At 40.7% G+C, this 22,488-nt stretch overlaps 1 long non-coding RNA gene across 10 annotated transcripts in view; it reads left to right on the top strand.

Annotated features, from left to right (window-relative positions):
- LOC129626967 (uncharacterized) overlaps positions 1 to 19,442 on the top strand; it is a 93,946-nt gene extending 74,504 nt beyond the window's left edge. For 6 of the 10 annotated variants that reach the window (XR_008702346.1, XR_008702348.1, XR_008702342.1 and 3 more), the window contains one exon: positions 19,235 to 19,442. This is a non-coding gene — a long non-coding RNA (uncharacterized LOC129626967). The remainder of the gene's footprint in view (positions 1 to 19,234) is intronic. The other 4 variants (XR_008702347.1, XR_008702339.1, XR_008702341.1 and 1 more) reach the window with 1 other exon arrangement.
- The last annotated feature ends 3,046 nt before the right edge of the window (positions 19,443 to 22,488 follow it).

The raw sequence follows: 22,488 nt of genomic DNA, 5'->3' as shown, positions 1-22,488 counted from the left end.
AACTTTCAGATGTTCTTAATGGTTTCTGCTTTTGATTCATCATAAAGTTTGCCTTATTCTCCTCAACATGCTCCCTGCATCTTAAAAAAATCTGTATTGGTGATGACCCTTCCAGCATGTAGCACCATTCCACAGCCTTCTCACTTTTAGGCGCCTTCAAATTTAATTCAGGTACCCCTCTCTGTCCTTAGAATTATCTTTTATCCCATTATTACTTCTGTCAAACTGTCACTTTGCCCCTGAGCATCCATCCATTCACATTCTCCGTTCCTTCCATGTGCTAATAACCTTCATACAATCTTCTCTGCTTGACTCTTTCCTTAGAATGATGTTAAGATGCTCCTCAAACCCTAAGTCCAAGGGGCTTGTGTTTGGCCCATCAAATGTGCTTGGGGATTTCTGAATTTTAGGAAAAGACATGGGTGTTCCCTTCTCCCATCCCTGCCATTCTCATGAAGACCTTCAGGGAAGTGGACTTTACTGGCTAACTTTGGCAGAGTCATCAAAACCTGGCTTTGTTCTCGATCCTCGGAGCATTTCATTTATTGCCTCCAGAGCTCAGGGTCACTGCCCACCTGTTTCCTACCTGGTAATAGCCAGTGGCTTACAAACTGTGATCTGGAGGCCCAGGAGTTTCATAAAGCCCTTCATGTGCCTGAGCAGGAGGGAGATATATTAGTGGGGGGCGGGGAGGCTCCAGAACTCCAAGTCCCTTCAATGAAGCTGCCACACGTTTAAAACTTTTTATATGCTGGGCTTCCTTCTGAAATATACTTTAACTCTCTACCAGTAACTTCCACAGCATTTCCAATTCTGAATGATAACAAAATAAGAAAATTACCCCCAAATCATTAAATATGTTAACAATTATAATTCAGCAAGGAGTATTAAAAAGACATCAAGTCCCATTGGGACATTTGTGTTCTATTAACTCTTACATAGGTGAGCAAGTGAATGGCTGGAGCAGTCTTTAAAGGATTGGGAGAGCTGACCCTGGTGGGTCTTAGCCTAATAATAGTATTGAATTTCACATGGGAAGAGAGCAAACCAGATGTTTTCTTTTAGGTACCTGTCATTTCCTACTACAGCATAAAATAAGTTGAGTGGAATTGGCTTTAAGCTTGTACTTGGTCCTGTATCCAATGCTATTTCTCTGCCAAGTAAACGGAAATCCACTGCATTTTCTCCAAACAGCCCATTCCAGGTTTGTACAGCATCTCCCACCAGAGTTGGGGCCCTGAAGGTTGTTCTTAGCTTTATTGTCTGTGAAAGTCTTACAGAGCCAGTACCAAGCCCCTGATTACAAACTGCTCTCCATGGTGGCCCCCCAAATCTGGATTACCGCTTAGTTATGAGTGCAGCTCTGGATGTAGAACAGTGTGTGTAATGTGTTAGTTGCTAGGTTGTGTCTGACTCTTTGTGACCCCATGGACTGTAGCCCACCAGGCTCCTCTGTCCATGGAATTCTCCAGGCAAGAATACTGGAGTGGGTTGCCATTTCCTTCCCCAGGAGATCTTCCTGAAGCAGGGATAGAACCCGGGTCTCCTGCATTGCAGGCAGATTCTTTACCATCTGAAACACCAGGGAAGCCCTTGAATGCGGAACGTCTGGATTCAAATACCAGTCCTGCAGCTTCCTAGATGTGGGTCCTTGGGCGAATTAGATCTCTCTGTGCTTCACTTTACTCATCTAGAAAAGAGTTTTGATAAGCATAGTACTTGGCACAATAGTACTTGAGAAATAGGGATATCATGGGAATTATATATACATAGGGCACTTAGATCAAATCCCTTATGATTATACAGTGGAAATGAGAAATAGATTTAAGGGCCTAGATCTGATAAAGTGCCTGATGAACTATGGAATGAGGTTCGTGACATTGTACAGGAGACAGGGATCAAGACCATCCCCATGGACAAGAAATGCAAAAAAGCAAAATGGCTGTCTGGGGAGGCCTTACAAATAGCTGTGAAAAGAAGAGAAGCGAAAAGCAAAGGAGAAAGGGAAAGATATAAGCATCTGAATGCAGAGTTCCAAAGAATAGCAAGAAGAGATAAGAAAGCCTTCCTCAGTGATCAATGCAAAGAAATAGAGGAAAACAACAGAATGGGAAAGACTAGAGATCTCTTCAAGAAAATTAGAGATACCAAGGGAACATTTCATGCAAAGATGGGCTTGATAAAGGACAGAAAAGGTATGGACCTAACAGAAGCAGAAGATATCAAGAAGAGGTGGCAAGAATACACAGAAGAACTGTACAGAAAAGATCTTCATGTCCCAGATAATCATGATGGTGTGATCACTGACCTAGAGCCAGACATCCTGGAATGTGAAGTCAAGTGGGCCTTAGAAAGCATCACTATGAACAGAGCTAGTGGAGGTGATGGAATTCCAGTTGAGCTATTTCAAATCCTGAAAGATGATGCTGTGAAAGTGCTGCACTCAATATGCCAGCAAATTTGGAAAACTCAGCAGTGGCCACAGGACTGGAAAAGGTCAGTTTTCATTCCAATCCCAAAGAAAGGCAATGCCAAAGAATGCTCAAACTACTGCACAATTGGACTCATCTCACATGCTAGTAAAGTAATGCTCAAAATTCTCCAAGCCAGGCTTCAGCAATATGTGAACTGTGAACTTCCTGATGTTCAAGCTGGTTTTAGAAAAGGCAGAGGAACCAGAGATCAAATTGCCAACATCTGCTGGATCATGGAAAAAGCAAGGAAGTTCCAGAAAAACATCTATTTCTGCTTTATTGACTATGCCAAAGCCTTTGACTGTGTGGATCACAATAAACTGTGGGAAATTCTGAAAGAGTTGGGAATACCAGACCACCTGACCTGCCTCTGAGAAACTTATATGCAGGTCAGGAAGCAACAGTTAGAACTGAACATGGAACAACAGACCAGTTCCAAATAGGAAAAGGAGTACATCAAGGCTGTATATTGTCACCCTGCTTATTTAACTTATATGCAGAGTACATCATGAGAAATGCTGGACTGGAAGAAACACAAGCTGGAATCAAGATTGCCGGGAGAAATATCAATAGCCTCAGATATGCAGATGACACCATCCTTATGGCAGAAAGTGAAGAGGAACTAAAAAGCTTCTTGATGAAAGTGAAAGAGGAGAGTGAAAGTTGGCTTAAAGCTCAACAAAAATGAGTATTATGGCATCCAGTCCCATCACTTCATGGGAAATAGATGGGGAAACAGTGAAAACAGTGTCAGACTTTATTTTTTTGGGCTCCAAAATCACTGCAGATGGTGACTGCAGCCATGAAATTAAAAGATGCTTACTCCTTGGAAGGAAAGTTATGTCCAACCTAGATAGCATATTCAAAATCAGAGACATTACTTTGCCAACAAAGGTCTGTCTAGTCAAGGCTGTGGTTTTTCCAGTGGTCATGTATGGATGTGAGAGTTGGACCATAAAGAAGGCTGAGTGCTGAAGAATTGATGCTTTTGAACTGTGGTGTTGGAGAAGACTCTTGAGAGTCCCTTGGACTGCAAGGAGATCCAACTAGTCCATTCTGAAGGAGATCAGCCCTGGGATTTCTTTGGAAGGAATGATGCTGAAGCTGAAACTCCAGTACTTTGGCCACCTCATGCGAAGAGTTGACTCATTGGAAAAGACTCTGATGCTGGGAGAGATTGGGGGCAAAAGGAGAAGGGGACGCCAGAGGATGAGATGGCTGGATGGCATCACTGACTCAATGGGTGTGAGTCTGTGTGAACTCTGGGAGTTGGTGATGGACAGGGAGGCCTGGCATGCTACGATTCATGAGGTCGCAAAGAGTCAGACACGACTGAGTAACTGAACTGAACAGGGCACTTAGAAAAATGTGTGGTGCATAGTAACTTATATTTAGTTATTTATTTATCCATCCATTCATTTATTTACCCATCCATCCATGTGTTTATTTGGCTGCACTGGGTCTTAGTTGCAGCATGCGGGATCTAGTTCCCTAGTCAGGGATTGAATCCAGGCCCCCTGCTTTGGGAGTGTGGAGTCCAGGGAAGTCCCCTGGTGGTAACTTCTTAAGAAAAGTGTATTATTCCCACGTAACTCTAATTTGCTCTTATCTAAGTAAGATTGAGATTTTACTGTAAGAGAAGGCTATAGATCTTATATTGCTGTATCAAAGTAGAAAAAGTGTGAAGATAATAACTATTCACATATTATGTGGAAAAATATTTTTATTCATTTCTTGATACACATGAATGTATGATGAGAATAAACTGAGTCAGTTTGACATGTTGTCTAGCTTCGTAAATGACAATATCTACTCTGTAGAGATGTTTTAGAGTCTGATGTGTTCTGAACACATCAAACATTTTAACAAGAAAAATCCTTTTTTTTTAATGAGATAAATGGCTTTTTATACTTGCTGATTTCCTCTTCCTTGTCATCACTTTTCTTCTTCCTTCACTGTCATTGCTAATAGCTTTTTAACGGAGTTTGCCACAAAGTGCTTTCACATTTTGGAATATAAAAAGCTCAGAAGCACATTGAAATGCAAGGAGAAATTGAGACCATTGAGTCCAAGTGGAAACATTTGCTGGTTCCTCTGCCTGCCCTGGATATTGGTGACATCCTGTGACAGAGACCTGAAAATGCTGGTCCTGATTCAAACTTGGCAGGTGTTCAGCGATGCTGTTGAGTAGATTTTGTTCAGTCACACAGTTGTGTCTGACTCTTTGAGACCTCATGAACTGCAGGATGCCAGGCTTTCCTGTCCTTCACAATCTCCTGGAGTTTGCTCAGACTCATGTCCATTAAGTCGATGATGCCATCCAAACATCTCATCCTCTGTTGCCCTATTCTCCTCCTGCCTTTAGTCTTTCCAAGCAACAGGGTCTTTTCCAATGAGTCTTCTCTTCACATCAGGTAGCTAAAATATTGGAACTTCAGCATTTGTTCTTCCAATGAAGAGTCAGGGTTGATTTCCTTTAGGATTGACTGGTTTGATCTCCATGCTGTCCAAGGGATTCTCAATTGTCTTCTTCAACACCACAGTTCAAAAGCATCAATTCTTCAGTGCTCAGGCTACTTTATGGTCCAACTCTCACATCAATACATGACTACTGAAAAAACCATGGCTTTGACTATATGGACCTTTGTTGTCAAATTGATGTCTCTGCTTTTTTATATGCTGTCTAGATTTGTCATAGTTTTTCTTCCAAGGAGCAAGCATCTTTTGATTTCATGGCTGCAGTCACCATCTGCAGTGATTTTGGAGCCCAAGAAAATAGTCTGTCACTGTTTCCATTTTTTCCCCATCTACTTGCCATGAAGTGATGAGACTGGATGCCATGATCTTAGTTTTTTTGAGTGTTGAATTTTAAGCCAGCTTTTTCACTTTTTCACTCTCCTCTTTCACCTTCATTAAGAGGCTCTTTAGTTCCTCTTTGTTTTCTGCCATTAGGGCGGTGTCATCTGCATATCTAAGGTTATTGATATTTCTCCCAACAATCTTGATTCCAGATTGAGCTTCATCCTGCTCAACATTTCTCATGATATACTCTACATATAAGTTAAATAAGCAGGGTGACAATATACAGCCTTGACGAACTCCTTTCCCAATTTGGAACCCCAGTCTGTTGTTTCTCGTTTGATTCTAACTGTTGCTTCTTGACCTACATATAGGTTTCTCAGGAGGCAGGTCAGGTGGTCTGGTATTCCCATCTCTTTCAGAATTTTCCACAGCTTGTTGTGATCCACAGTGAAAGGCTTTAGTGTAGTCAATGAAGCAGATTTTTTTTTTGGAATTCCCTTGCTTTTTATATAATCCAATGAGTGTTGGCAATTTGATCTCTGGTTCCTCTGCCTTTTCTAAATCCAGCCTCTACAACTAGATGGTCTCAGTTCATGTACTGCTGGAGTTTAGCTTGAAGGATTTTGAGCACTATATTGCTAGCATGTGGAATGAGTGCAATTGTGCGGTAGTCTGAACATTCTTTGGCATTGCCCTTTTTTTGAGATTGGAATGAAAACTGACCTTTTCCAGTCTGGTGGTTCCTGCTGACTTTTTCAAATTTGCTGTCATATTGAGTGCAGCATTTTAACAACATCATCTTTTAGGATTTGAAACAGCTCAGTTGGAATTCCATCACCTCCACTAGCTTTATTTGTAGTAATGCTTCCTAAGGCCCACTTGACTTCACACTCCAGGATGTCTAGGTGAGTGATCACACCATCATGGCTACCTGGGTCATTAAGGTCTTTTTTGTATAGTTCTTCTGTGTATTCTTGCCGCCTCTTCTTAATGTCTTCCACTTCTGTTAGGTCCATGCCATTTCTGTCCTTTATTTGTCTCCATCCTTGCATGAAATATTCCCTTGGTATCTCTAATTTTCTTGAAGAGTTCTCTAGTCTTTCCCATTCCATTGTTTTCCTCTATTTCTTTGCATTGATCATGGAGGAAGGCTTTCTTATCTCTTCTTGCTGTTCTTTGGAACTCTGCATTCAAATGGGTATATGTTTCCTTTTCTCTTTTGCCTTTCGCTTCTCTTCTTTTCTCAGCTATTTGTAAGGCCTCCTCAGACAGCCATTTTGCCTCGTTGCATTTCTTTTCTTCGGGATGGTTTTGGATGCTGCCTCCTGCACAATGTTATAAACCTCCATCCATGGTCAATGTGTCTATCAGATCTAATTCCTTGAATCTATTTGTCACCCCCACTGTATTATCATAAAGGGTTTGATTTAGGTCATACCTGAATGGTCTCGTGGTTTTCTCTACTTTCTTCAATTTGTCTGAATTTTGCAATAAGGAGCTCATGATTCAGGATTTGAGTCACAGTCAGCTCTTGTTTTTGCTGACTGTCTAGAGCTTCTCCATCTTTGGCTGCAAAGATTATAATCAGTCCGATTTTGATATTGACCTTTTGGCATTGTCCATGTGTAGAGTAGTCCCTTGTGTTGTTGGATGAGGGTGTTTGCTATGACCAGTGTGTTCTTTTTGCAAAACTCTGTTATCCTTTACCCTGCTTCATTTTTACTCCAAGGCCAAACTTAGGTACCAATAAGACCACTTCTGTATCATCAGCTGATCACAGGCTGTTCCATGTCCTCAAGCAATCATGCCACTCTACTTTCTAGAGTCAGAGGTGACCTACTAACTTCTATATTTACATTTATTGTTTTCAACAACTCTCTTTATATGACTGGATATCTCCCTTCCTATTTATCATGATAAAGTGTGTGCAGATATTGAATCCTGAGATCTGACTCTTTTAAATGCGTGCACTGCATGTTGCCACCTCTCTGGATAGCTCTGTACCATTGGAGGAGGTCGTAGAGATCGCCACTGTGTTGGGTTGACCAAAACATTCATTTGGGTTTTTCCTTTCCCTCTTATGGAAAACCCCAAATGCATGCTTTGGCCAACTCAATTTTGGCAAGAAGAGTAAACCTTTTAGGTGGAGTGCTAGTTCAGACTTGGACTCTAAAAATCATTATTTTTGTTAATTTTTGTTTGCATCATCAGATAACACTATGCCCTTTGCTCCTGCTTGAAATCCAACTGGCTGCAGCTGTAATGAAATCTCTCCCCTTACTGATCAGCAGGGTGATGATGGTTTTTAATTGTTTCTCTGCTATACATATTGGTTCCACCCAAAAACTGAAGCTATAAGGGAAAAGACCAGAGAGGGGGAAAAAAGAGAATAGTTTATAGTGTTTGTGTTAAGTGGGGTTATCTTGGTTGAAAAGAACAGAAACCATCTAAAATGAATTTCAGGTAAAGGTTTCTTCATAAGGGCACTCGGTGAAGCATCCCAAGGACAGGAATCCTTATGTGCTTCACGACAGGCAGGATTCAGGAATCTGGCTTTTCTTTCTGTTCCTCACTCTGTACAGATTTATTGTTTGCTCTTCCTTACATGATGGAATACGGTCACACGCTAACAGCTCCCAGGCTTTGTAGACACACAAGGAAAGGCTGTCTCTTAGTCTCTTGATTCAGGTCTAAATTTCTAAGGAAGGAAACTCACTAGCTAGCAGGCAGGTGACCTGTTGTAACTCGACAGCTCCTGCAACAACCACCCAGGTCATGAAGGGATCAGTTCCTAGGAAAGGAATGCTGGACACACACTCACAGAGGTGGTAATTTTGGATATTTTACCCCAACTTTTTTTTTTCCTCAAGCCAGTTTTGAATTAATCTCTACAAATTTCCATTGCTGTCCCCTCCCAAGTAACCCATCTGAAAGAAGCAGTACTCGCACATGTCCTAACTCCACCTCACTGGGATGTGAAGGAGATGTTAGCATCAGGGAATTAGGGGAAAGAGTCTGCTATTCCATGCTGGTGTCTCTTGTGTTCCTTTTTCTGTTCCCATTCCAGCCTCACCCTTACAGACCTACATGTTCCAGAACTGTTAGCTTTCTCTCTCCTCTGCTTGTTATGGTTGCCTTTCTGTGCACGTTTTCCACTTCTTGAACCTTGAGTTTTTGACATGAGAAATGATTTCCAGCAAAATGGTTGTGTTATTTATTAATGAAGTTCGACATGGCTCGTCAGCTTAAGCGTTAAGATTGTAAATTTCATCTGTATCATATCCCATGTCCTCTGGGGCTAAATACTGCACATGAATTTCTGCCTGAAATTCATTGATAGACCGTGGTATATTAAGAAACTGCTTGTTTTGTTCAGGTTTTCAAAAATGTTCGGAGGCAGCCAGGCTATTCTTGACTAGTAAAAAAAAGGATGAAAATGTAAGTTTCTTGAAATTTGAGAGCCCACCTTCTCAGAAAGCTATTAAATCCTTTCTGTGAGAAGTTCATCCCCTGGGTGATCTATTGGTTATTAATAGTGACAGAGGAAGCGTGGAGAGGGTGGGTTCAGCTTGTACAGGTTCCTAACTTGATTCCTTGGGAAGTGAGGGATGAAGCAGGAGGATTTTGCTTTTTCTGTTTTCCTACTTTATATTTTCTTCTGTTTTCTCCATCCCTTTCACAACTTTTTTTTTTTTCTTCTGCTTCTGTTTGCCTCCCCGCACCTGTCCACTATCTATAAAGCATGCTGTTAGGAGGGTGAGGCTTAGATGGTGAAAAACCCATCTGCCAATACATGAGATCCAGCTTTGATCCCTGGACAAGGACGATCCCCTGGAGAAGGAAGTGGCTATCCACTCTGGTATTCTTGTCTAGAGAATCTCATGGGCAAAGGAGCCTGGTGGGCTACAGTCCATAGGGTCACAAAGAGTCAGACATGAATGAGCAACTAACACTTCCACTTTCTTAGCAGGATGGGGTAAGACATGCCTCACACAAGCCAAAATCAGTTCAGTTCAGTCGCTCAGTCGTGTCCGACTCTTTGTGACCCCATGGACTGCAGCACGCCAGGCTTCCCTGTCCATCACCAGCTCCCGGAGGTCCCACCCTCCTGTTCCACCCTTCTAGGTCATCACAGAGCACTGAGCTGAGGTCCCTGTGCCATGCAGCAGTTTCCCACCACCTGTCTAGCTATTACTGTCCCCAGACTATAGCTAACGGTATTGTATACTTGGAATTTCTATGGGGGTGGATCTAAGTGTTCCCACCACAAAAGAAAGGTAGCTATGTGAGGTGATGATTGCTATTTTGAAAATGCAAATTTTAATCAGGAACAAATCTAAAAGGAGACAATGATGGAGAGGGTTTCCACCACCACACCTGTGTACTTCATCCACCCTAGTGTTCCTTGCTTCTGCCAGTATCCCCCTGGGTTCTCTATTTGACATGAGGGCATGGTGACCCACTCCAGTATTCTTGCCTGGAGAATCCCCAGGGACAGAGGAACCTGGCGGGCCACAGTTCATGGGGTTGCGAAGAGTCAGACATGAGTGAGCAACTAAGCACAACACCATTTCTCTTTCCTTTGTCACCCATACTAATTTCTTGTGATTTTTAATTCTTCCAAGTAAAAGCAAGAATGTATGTGCTGGTAAACTACATTGGTAAGATATTTTGTGGTTATAATTTAACATGAATACTAATGTCACTTCTAGACTGTGAACAGCTCAGACAGGGTTTATGTGACCAGCCTCCCGATTATCACCTGGTCTATGGTGGGTGACCGGTAGTGCTGGTTACCTAGACTATTTTTTTTTTTTTTTTTTTTACTTTTTTGAGGGCATGATTTTAGATTTATAGAAAAGTTGCAAATATGGAGCATTTCTGTGTTCATTACCCAGCTCCTCTGCTTATATAACAAGCTTTGTTCATTTGTCAAAACCAAGAAATTAACATCAATATTATGCTACTAAATTAACTACAGACTTTATTCAATATCACCAGTATTTTCCATTAGTGCCCTTTTTTTTCTGTTCTAGGACTTAATCTATGAAACCATCTGGGTTTTGTCTTCATGTAATTTTCATATCCTCTAATATTGAATACCAATTTTTAAATTTACCTTTTACACTTTTACTTTTAAAAATAATTAATTTATGATAAGTGGTATGGAACATAAGGGAAATAAACATATGAATATGTAAAATAAACTAGACTATATGTCATTTTCCAGTGATTCTAATTTTGTTTAGATTAAGATTGCCTAGTATCAGTATGGTACAAAGAAAATTTAACAGATTTAAATTTCAAGATCTGGAAAGGGACCATTTTCGCTTGACTTCTGAAATTCCCTTTATTTTAAAATATAGGTCTATTTGTTGGACTTTCATAATACAGTGAAAGTTTCTTTTTAGCATTGATAATTCAAACTCTACTCGGTTGGCAAGGTCAATACTGATATCTGGAGAAAAATATTTTACAATTTTATTTTTGTAAGGAAATTAAATTCCAAAGGAAATACCTTTAGAAACAACAAGGGTTGGAATTTTGGAGTCAGTCTTCAAATTTTTTTGTGGTAATCCCAGTAGGATTTTTAAAAATTGCCAGACACACCCAGTCTTCTGCTTTGATTATTGTTTATGTATTACTTTTCTCACATACTTTTTAGCTGCAGCTTCCTGGGCACCGTACAATTACATTAATATACTGTCCAAAAGTTCCTGCCTTTTCTCCAGGAAACAAAATACCAGTGTTTTTTTCTAAATCGTATGGTAAGTAAAGGTAATCTTTTAAAACTGAGTGATATTACTGCCCCAAGTCTAATAGCATTCTTGGCATATAATATGCATTCAAAAAAGAGGTATTGAGAAGTTGAACTCATAGAAGCAGAGAGTGGAATGGTGGTTGCCAACTGGAGGAGGGGGAAATTGGGATGCGGTCGATGGAACAGAGACTTTCAGTTATAAAATGAATAAATCCTGGGGCTCTAATGTGCAGCACCCAGACTATAGTTAACAATAGCATATACTTGAAATTTCTAAAGCAGTGGATCTAAGTGTTCTCACGATAAAAAAAAAAAAAAAAAGGTTTTAACTGTGAGATGATGGATGTGTTAATTACCTTGATGGTGGTAACTGTTTCACTTTATGTACATGTATCAAATCATCATGCTGTAAACCTTAAATATGTGTAACTTTTAATGTTTCAACTATACCTCAATAAATTTTGGGGAAAAAAGTTTTGTTGATGGACTGAATAATAGGAGATCTGAATCAGAAAAAAGCTATGAAGTCTTGTACTAGAACTCTTACTCAGTCTAAATCTCCACCTGCCATCTTGTGGACACAGTGAGAACTGCAACAGATTCTATCTAAACCTTGCCTACTAGTGAGCAAGGCAACGTTTATTGAGTCAAGGAGGAGAGACTACAGTTTTTCAAAAGGATGTGAATTGAGACAGTTATTCAGATGATTAAGATGGAAAGGAGTTTTCACCATAAATATTCCAATTATGGAATCAGTTTAAAACAAAATTACTGGGAAAACTACTTGATCTGGTTAGATTGGACAAACAAAAAAAAAACCTATATTTTCTTAAATTCTTCAGTATCTGTGGGTCAAATTCTATTGCATTTAAATTGTTTCATTTTCTTAAAATCTATAATGCTTATGTTGGAAACAAAAACAAGAAGACTATTGATAATAAAGGAACAGGGAGGGAAGAAGTTCAGGCGAAAAAAACAAAATGCTGCTTTGCATAGCCTCAATGGATGCATTGTAAAATCATGAAACTTGAGCACAATGGAGCGGTGGAGTGGGAGGCCAACTAAATCTAGGCATAGTCCTTTTTCTCCCTTTCTTTGTCCTTCTGCCTCATCACAAATCTGTACCACTCTCTTATTTTTATTCCCTTTTTTATATGTACAGGGCACAGTCCCTTTCTCTACATTCACCCTCGATTATATCTGGTGGCCCTTTGAACCTCCCCAGTGTCTGGCGCACAAAAGGTGCTCTTTGTGTGAGCAGGAAGGCAGGGCCCACACCCTGTCCTTCAATGTCCTTTGTGGGGTGACTGCTTCCTTAGCATTTTTAGTTTTCTCTTTCTGGTGTTTTTTTTTTGAAACATCATGGGTATTGTTCTCTGTAAAACTCACTGCACTGCAAGTTTGTCAGTTCAGCCCACGGCCCTTCACCTCTCCATCTCCTGTCTCACCCACCTCTTGAGGGCACGGCTGGATCCTTCCAGATGTCTCATTCCAAAAGCACAGCTGGCTGTTCCCTTCTTCACTGTGGTGCATTGCCAGCCAGGCGAGGAGAATACTTACATCATTACAGGCACATTTTCCACATGACGATTTTTAATGGGCATTATCCATCCTGGGATTGACAAAATCATTAGAACATGGTATTGGGGGAGTACACCCAAAGAGGAAGTGGTTCTGGGCACTCATTTTCCCCAGTACAGAGTGAAAAGTCAGCGGGCACAGAGATTTTCTGCCCACTGTGGGCGTGTCTTTATACTTCTCTTGCTCTGGTTGCTTCAGTTCCTACTTGATACTGCATAGACCTGTGTAAATGCAGAGCCTGAAAAGCGCTCCATGAGCCCTTTGAAATGTTTCTGAAAAACTGCACCTTGCTATATGATAGGAACTCATGCCAGGCACTGTTTGAAGTGCATTACACAGAGTAACTCATTTATCCTTTCCCCTATGAGGGAAAAACTTGTCTCTGTTTCAGAAATGAGAAAACAAAAGCTGATGAAATTCTTCTCCTATTGTAGCTTCATGAGGCATTCTCCACAGCAGGTACTTAGGTAATAAAATTCCTAAGTTGTAGAACCAGGATTTGGACATAAGCAGTTGGGCTTGAGAATCTGTACTCAGATTATCTAGATGCCTGTTGCTGGTGAATACTTACTGGGGTGAATGTGAGAGGGGTATTTTATGAGCTTCATTGGATTTCAAATGATCCGATATACTCCAGCAGCCTGTAGTTAATTGAACATGTTAACTCTGAAAGTATGAGCATCAGACATTAGGAGTTTGATTAGAGTCTGTGTGCGTCCACCAGAGCCCCAGGTCTAGGCTCTCAAGGGAATGTTCTTGTGCTGTTTTTGTGGGAAACCCTTCATCTCAATAGAGCTCTTCTCACTGAATGATAAGGGATCAGGTGAAAAGAAACATTGGACTTAGGAAAGATTCTATGATCTAAAGAATGACACCACTTTTCTCAAGTTGTAGAGAAATATCAGACTTCTAAAAATTAAAACACATAAACTTAAATTATATAAACCATCTGCTTTGGGGTTTCTTTGGTGGCTCAGATGGTAAAGACTCTGCCTGCAATGCAGGAGACCAGGGTTTGATCCCTGGGTTGGGAAGAGCCCTTGGAGAAGGAAATGGTAATCCACTCCAGTATTCTTGCCTGGAAAATCCCAAGGACAGAGGAGCCTGGCGGGCTATAGTCCTTGAGGTCTCAAAGAGTCTGCTTTGGGTTTTTGATACAATACAGAAAAATTATTCTATAAAATTATATAACCAACACATACATATGTGTTTATATATACACACACACTAGCATAGTCATATAATATACATTTGACAAGAAATATGAAAAAGAAGTAACTCTTGTGCAGATAAAAATAGGGAAAACCTGTATAAAACCTAAAAGTGATGAAGCTTGATTTATAGCTTGAATAGAAGCAGTGAAGGGCGTAATCAATATTCAAGAAATTCTATTAGAGAAAAAATGGTCCTGGTCAGAAAAGAATGAAGAGTAATAAGTATCAACTGCACAAGAGCATAAAGCTTTACTGACATAAGAAAGATCAGTTGTAAATAAAGTAAGCGCACCAATTATCAGGCAGAATTGATGAAAAGACAGATTCTGATGAATTATTTTAAAATTTTAGAGCTAGAGAACAATCTATTTAAGTATCCAGTTGGAAAAATCAAAAAACAAAAAAACAGGCCAGGGTAATTACAAATAAATTGAAACTTTTTTTTCTGACAGTTCTTTACATCAATTATAGACTCCAAGGGCACAACATTTATACTCACTCCTGGAAAGGAACTGTGATCCAATTTTTCTCTTTTAAAATTTAAAATATTTTAATTGAAATTTATTTGTCATATAACACTGTTTAAATTAAAGGTATGAAAAGTGAAAGTTGCTCAGTCATGTCTGACCCTTTGCAACCCCATGGACTGTGTACTGTATGCCAACTTAATACTTTTACAGGTTGTATAATATGATTGGCACTGTAGCAATAATTAACATCTCTATCATGTTATATAGTTATTTCTTTTTATTGATTGGAATAATTCTTATCGCTTGGGAAATTTGATTTTCATACAGCATTGCCTATATTCACCACATTGTGCTTCAGATCTCTAGAATTTATTTACTACTTGTTTCAAATTTGTCCCCTGAAACATCTGTCCTGTCCCTCTCATGCCCATCCCCTGCTAACCATGTTTCTGCTCTCTGTTTTTATGAGTTTGGCTTCTGTAGATTCCGCATATAAGTAATATCACATAGTACTTGTCTTTCTCTGACTTATCACGCTTAGTGTAATGTGCTCCAGGTCCATCCTTGTGGCCAATAACATGATGTCCTTCTTCACCATAGCTGGATAATATTCTGTTGTATAAATACATCGCAACTTCTTTATCCATTTGTCTGTTTTGGGGCGCTTAGGTTGTTGCCGTACCTTGGCTATAGTAAATAAAGCTGCAGGAAGCATGGGAGTGCGTATATCTCTTTCGTATCCTGTTTTCATTTCCTTTGGGTGTATACCCAGAAATGGAATTGCTGGACCATACACTGTATCTATTTTTAATTTTCTGAGGAATCTCCACCTTGTTTTTCATAGAGGCTGAAGAACCAATTTACATTCCCATCAACAGTACACAAGATTTCTGTTTTCTCAACATCCCTACCAACACCTGTCATTTTTTTCTCTTCTTGATCATATCCCTTCAGACATGTGTGAGGTGATATTTCATTGTGATTTTGACTTACATTTTCCTGATGTTGAACATCTTTTCATGTACCTGCTGGTCCTTGGCCCATTTTTATAAAACACATTTTTGGTCATGTTCTATGAATTGATTGTATATTTGAATGTTAACCTCTTATCCAGTATATGGGTTGCAAATTTTTCTCCCATTCTGTAGGCTGTCTTTATTTTGTTAATTGCTTCTTTTGCTGTGCAGAAGCTTTTAAGTTTGATATAGTCCCTTTTGTTGTTTGTGCTTTTGGTGTTATATTCAAAATGGTTGCTGAGACCGGTATTGAGGAAATCCTTCTGTATGTTTCCTTCTAGAACTTTCATGGTATCCTACCTTGTGTTTGAGTCTTTGATCCATTCCTGGGTAATTTTTGTGAGTGATATAAGATAGGGGTCCAGTTTCATTGTATGTGTTTATCCAATTTTCCTAAGGCCATTTATCAAAGAGACTACCCTTTCCCCACAGGTATTGTGGCTCCCTTGTTGAACATTATGTGACTGTGTGCTTCTGGGCTTCCTGTTCTATTTTTTTGATGTAGCTATTCTTATACCAGTGTTGTGTGTGTGTGTGTGAAGTCACTCAGTTGTGTCTGACTCTTTGCGACCCCGTGGACTGTAGCCCACCAGGCTCCTCCATCCATGAGATTCTCCAGGCAAGAATACTGGAGTGGGTTGCCATTTCCTTCTCCAGGGGATCTTCCTGACCCAGGATCGAACCCAGGTCTCCCACATTGCAGGCAGATGCTTTAACCTCTGAGCCACCAGGGAAGCCCTGTGATTATTACTTTGGCTCTGTTGTATAGTTTAAAATCAGGAAGGGTGATGCCTCTGGCTTTGTTTTTCTTTCTCAGGATTGCTTCGGCAGTTTGAGGATTTCAGGGTTTTTTTCCTGTATCTTTAAAGAATGCTACTATTATTCTGATGAAGGTTGCATTGAATCCATAGATGGCTTTGGGTAGTATGGATGTTTTAATAATACTTGTCCTTCTAATCATGAACATGAGATGCTTTTCCATTTGTCTGTGCTTCCTTCAGTTTCTTTCAACAAATTCTTATAGTTTTTACTGTACAGTAAAACTGTACTGTACCTCCCTTTGTTACATTTATTGCTAAGTATTTTATTGTTTTTGATGCTGTTGTTAATGGGATTGTTTTATTTCTTATTTATCTTTTATAATTAGTGTATAAAAATGCAGCTGATTTCTGTATATTGATTTTATATCTTTAAAATTTACTGAATTTTTTTCAATAGTTCCAACACTTTTTGGTTGAGTCTTTGGGATTTTCTATATACAAAATCATATCATCCGCAAATAATGACAGGTTTACTTCTTCCTTTCCAATTTGAATGCCTTTTATATCTTTGTCTTGCTTAATTTCTCTAGGTAGGACTCTCACTAGTGGTGGGCGTGAGCTTTGGAACCCTTGTTTTATTCTTGGAAAAGCTTTCAGTTTTCCACCATTGAGTATATTGTTAGCCACGTGTTAGCTGTATATGGCCTTTATTATTTTGAGGTATGTTCCTTCTTTACATGAAGATCTTTTCATTTCAACTTGAAGAACTTTTGGCATTCTTGCAGGGCAGGTACACTGGTGGTGAACTCCCTCAGCTTTTGTTTGTCTGGGAAAGCCTTTATTTCTCATTCATATCTTGAGGATAACTTTGCTAGATAAGTACAGCTGGCAACTTTTACCTTTCAACACTTTGAATATGTCATATCACCCTCTCCTGACCTGTAAGTGCTTCTGCTGAGAAATCTGCTGATAGTCTAATTGGTAATTGGGGATGTCTCTGTACTTCCTTCCTTTCCTCCTCTTGATGCTTTTAAGATTCTTTGTCCCTGATTTTTAACAATTTCATTACAATGTGTCTTGGTGAAGGTCTTTTTGCATTGAGACAACAAAGTGGATTGATACATTCAAGTTCTCCCTCAGGTTTGAGATATTATCAGCTATTATTTCTTTAAATAAACTCTCTGCCCCCTTCCACTCTACTTTTTCTAGTACTCCAATTATTCTGATATTTGCCTTTCTAATCAAATCCAATAGCGTTTATAGGGTTTCTTCAATTAGAAAAAGATCTTAGTTCTCTCTTCTCATTAAATTATTTCTGTTTTCCAATCCTCTGGACCATTTATTCTCTCTCCTAACCATTATTCCCTGTTATTGCTGGTTAATACTGCATTTGGGAGAGGAAATGGCAACCCACTCCAGTATTATTGCCTGGGAAATCCTATGGACAGAGGAGCCTAGCAGGCTACAGTCCATGGGATCGCAAAGAGTTGGATACAATGGAAGTGATTCAGCGTGAGCATTGCATTCTTTATTTCATGTACTGAATTCTTCAGTTTCAGAATTTGGTTCTTTTTAAAAAATAATTTCAGTCTTTGGGTAAAGAACGCCTTCTCTTTAAATATCTTATTCCTGAGTTCTTTGAATTGTCTTTTCACATTTTCTTGGAGCTCAGTGAATTTCTTTGTAACAGTTCTTTTGAATTCTTTATAATTTAGACTGCAATATTCCATGCCTTTGAGGTTAATTGCTGGAGAATTAATAGTTTTTTCTTATGAAACAACATTTCCTTTGTTTTTCATGCTGTTTGAAGGTATGCGTGTCTGCTTTTGTATTTGAGGTAGCAGATCCACCCTTAACTGAACTTTGATTTTGTAGTTCTTAAAATTCAACAAGCTATTATACTCCAGAAGGTGGCGCTACAGCTCAAGCCTGCGGTTTCTGCTACTGGAGCTGGCTGATGCACTTGGGAATGTGGAGCTGATGGCAGATTAGGGGGTGGTGGGAGCTTAGCACCTGCAGCTTTGAGGGTTCCCATGAGCCCAGGTGGGGACTCCTCAAGTGTGTCGCTCCCAGAGGTCCACAGGCCGACCGCCTGCTGAAGTTGTGAAGCCGACAGCAGGAAACACATTCCTTCAAAGCTCTTTTATGTTATTTGCCTCCTTCCCTTTCCCTTCCTCAGTCACAGAGTTCCCTCCTCACAAACCTGGATGTTGCTGGAGAGAAACAGGTTTCTCCAGCTGCAACCCGCACAATGGCACAGCCCGGAAGCCACTCCCCACTTTGGCTTTTTAACCTCCTCCGTGGGAGAGTTTAACTTTTTACCTCCTCGTGGGAGAGGCCACCACTTTCCACCACCTCTGTCAGAGAGGTCGCCACTGAAAGTGAAAAGTGAAAGTGTTAGTCACTCAGTTGTATCCAACTCTCTGCGACCCCATGAACCGTAGCCCAGCAGGCTCCTCTGTCCATGGGATTCCCCAGGCGAGAATACTGGAGTGGGTTGCCATTTCCTTCTCCAGGGGATTTTCGCAACCCAAGAACCGAACCTGGGTCTCCTGTGTTACAGGCAAATTCTTTACTGTTTGAGCCACCAGGGAAGACCTCTGCAGCCAAAAGCCCAGCCATTTGCAGTGTTGCCCTGGGGAGAGGGTCCCATCTTGGCCCATTCCTTCCTCTCCTGTCATCCAAACTCATCTATCTCCATCTTGCTTCTGTGGTGTGCCAGACTCTCCCCTCAGAAAGGCTGGACTCCCATGAAGTCTTCTGCACAGGTGGCCATGGGTATTCACCCAGTTTTGTACCCTCCACATTTCTTTTCTCTGATCAGGTTGAGTAAAGTTGGGGCAGGCTTGTCAAGTCAGCCTCATAGCCACTACCGAGTTCCTATCTGCCCATTTTCAGAAGCACGTGTGAGTAGAAACCTTCTGCGAATCCTGGTGTAATGTGCACAGGCCCTTTTGTCCCTTGTGCGGTGGTGTGTGTGTGCTGGGCTAAGTCACTTCAGTCGTGTCTGGCTCCTTGTGTGCCCATGGACTGCAGCCCGCCAGGCTCCTCTGCCCATGGGATTCTCCAGGCAAGAATACTGGGCTGTCTCGCCATGTCCTCCTCCAGGGCATCTTCCTGACCCAGGGATTGAACCTGCGTCTCTTGCGTTGCAGATTTTTACCAAGCCACCTGCAGATGTCTAATTAGATGTTAATCAAAGAAGACAGAAAAGAAGAATGATTCACGCTGCCATTGTGCTGACGTCACTCCCAGCTTTCCTTTCTTTTCCCGAGGTTTATAGGAAATGTGAAAAATAGGTGTATTTATAAGATGACATATGAAATAAAGGACAGAAATTCGCATAAAATAAAAAAATAAAAATTATATCACTCATTCATTAAAAAATTAAATGTAGTACATTGGAATAAGACATAAATTAATAACAAACTCAGAAAAAGGACAGATTAAGCCATAGAAGTCTGACTTTTAAACTCTGACACCAGTGACACACGTTTAAATTCTTACTGTAAATATAAATAAAAAATAGTACAAATATAAATATATGCCTAAAGAGAAGGTACAAGATAAAAATAATTCATGCCTAAAGAATTCATATTTATGAAAAAACTGAGTAGGTGAGAGAGAATTAAGAAAAGCCAAAACATGTTAATTTTCTTGTTTGCAGGGGAAAGTCAAGAGATCTTCTTGAATCCTTAATCAATAGAAAAATAAGTCCAAGCACATTTTGAATTTTGAAAACACATAGAGTATCTTTGAGTTGATGAAAGTAGAGAAAATAGAGCAGTAGTTCATAAAGCAAAACACAAAAAACAAGTTATAGGTCATACCGTGAATAAGGGCATATTAAAACATATACAAGTAAATAACCAATTTTTCTGTAATTTAAAATTGATCATAGCTTTTTATTTTTTAAAAAAAAGAAAAAAACAAAATAAATATGTTTCCAAGGGACAACACCAAAGCAACAAAAAATTTTAAGAGTAGAAGGATTTGCCAGGCTAGGTCAGATACACAGAAATTAAAAACAGTTGTGGCACAGTGTGAACTCCTGTGGTGTGGGCTCTCCTGTGATTCCAGATTAGTCTCCCCTAGTTAAAAATAAAGTGGTTTATTTGCTTGATTAAAAAAGCAAAACAAACAAAACAGTTGTGGCAGCATCAACATTCTGCAGCGAAGGGCCATTTTCTCTGACTATGAAACTAAGTAACATGCGCACTCCAAAACCAATAAACACAACACAAAATCCCACCTGGTCACACATATACACCCTGGAAATTAATATTTGGAGAGCAGTACCTGTTTACTGACTTCTTCACTTTGAGCACTTTGACAGCAAAATGCTCTCTTAAATGGCTCCACTCTTGCCATCCAGCTTGCGTGCTTCATAGTCTTTTCTTGGCTCCTCTCATTACTTATGTCTGTGCTGTGTTTACTACTTGATTAATCCCTACTTCCCTTCTAAACTCTGTTAAGTTTTTATGCTATAATCCTAGGTTTTATTTTCCTACTTTGACCAACTGCCCCCCAGAATCTTTCATAAATATGTGTTCTCCTTAAGACTCGGCAGATTTTCCACCTTTCAGCATCCCATCCCAATGCCAGTGTATCAGGTGTCATGTCTATTTAGAGAAGTCAGTTTAGATCTGTCATCCTAATTTCCTTTCTCAACTGCAAGATGAAAATTTCAACTCTAATATGCCTACTTGAAAAGATTTCCTGAGCATCTCCTATGTGACTGGTACTATTTTAAGTGTGTTCATAGGTTTGCTCACTCAATCTTTGGAAAATCCTGTAAGGCAGATAGTATCACCACATTTACAGGCATGAGGGTTTTAACTCCCCGACCAGGATCCAACCTGTAACCCCTGCATTAGAAGGAGAAGTCCTAACTGCTGGATCACCAGAGAAGTCCTTCAGTTTCTTTATTTTTAAAATGAATAAGTTAAATGTCTGATGACTAAAGCCCTCTTTGGTTCTGTTATTATAAAATTCCACAACTCTTGAAGGAGGAGCCAAGATGGCGGAGGAGTAGGACGGGGAGAACACTTTCTCCCCCACAAATTCATCAAAAGAGCATTTAAACATCGAGTAAATTCCACAAAACAACTTCTGAATGCCGGCAGAGGACATCAGGCACCCAGAAAAGCAACCCAACTCTTCAAAAGGAGGTAGGAAAAAGTATAAAAGACAAAAAAAGAGACAAAAGAGGGAGGGACAGAGTTCCGTCCCGGGAAGGGAGTCTTAAAAAGAGAGAAGTTTCCAAACACCAGGAAACCTTCTCACTGCCGAATCTGTGCCGAGCTTTGGAAGCACAGAGGGCAACATAACAGGGAGAAAAAAATAAATAAAGAATTAAAAATCGCAGATTGTGAACCCTACGGTAACTCCCCCAGCGGAGAAGCAGCGCAGACGCCTGCACACGCCATTAGCAAGCGGGGGCTGGGCAGGGAAGTGCGGTGTGGGCTGCGTCACTTAGAGTAAGAATCTGGCCTGAATGTCCTGAGCGCTATCTGAGCGAAATAATTTGGGCTAGCAAACCAGACTGTGGGATATCTACCACGCGAAAAGCCAGCCCTAACCTAAGACACCGCCAGGCCCGCGCACGGAACAAAGGACTGAACAGAGATAGCCGGCTGCAGACCTTCCCCCTCCGGTGACAGGCAGCCAGAGCCGTAAGGGGGCAATTGCAGCCCCAGAGAGCCACTATCTATAAAACTGTAAGCAGGCTTCTTTGCTAATTAAAACTTCTTGGGGGTCTGGACGGTCAACATCTGCCTGAGAAGGTGCTCTGGTTTTATACCCAGATAACCGAGTGGTGGGGAGGCGATAAGTCGCAGTGTTGGCGCTCGCCAAACACCTCATCACCTGAGCTGCTCGGACCTGGGAAGAGCACAAAACGCAGGCCCAACCGAGTCTGCGCCTCTGAGGACTACCCGAGTGCCTGAACCTGAGCGGCTTGGACCTGGGAGGTCAGCCCAGGACCGGCCTCTGATTGTTCCCGGCGGAACAACCTAGAGCCCGAGCAGTGTGGGCAGGGAGGCTACACGCGCTGTGAGCGGGGGCAGACCCAGTGTGGCTGAGGCACTGCGAGCGCACGCCAGTGTTATTTGTTTGCAGCATCCCTCCCTCCCTCCCCACAGCGAGGCTGAACAAGTGAGCCTTAAAAAAAAAAAAAAAAAAAAAGTGTCCTCCACCATCCCCTTTGTGTCGGGGCGGAAACCAGACACTAAAGAGACCAGCAAACAGAAGAAGCTATAACAGAGGGAAACGCCTTGGAAGCTACAGGCCATTGATTAAAACCCTGTGGTTACTACGGACTACATAGGAAGGGGCCTATAGATCTTGAGAAATATAAGTCAGACCAAGGAACTAGCCAAAAATGAACTGAACCCACAATACTCACAAC

This window comes from Bubalus kerabau, chromosome 14, assembly GCF_029407905.1.
Source record: "Bubalus kerabau isolate K-KA32 ecotype Philippines breed swamp buffalo chromosome 14, PCC_UOA_SB_1v2, whole genome shotgun sequence".
Lineage (NCBI taxonomy): Eukaryota > Metazoa > Chordata > Mammalia > Artiodactyla > Bovidae > Bubalus > Bubalus kerabau.
The sequence above is the reverse complement of the archived record's forward strand: the minus strand, read 5'-3'. Positions and strand labels throughout refer to the sequence as shown.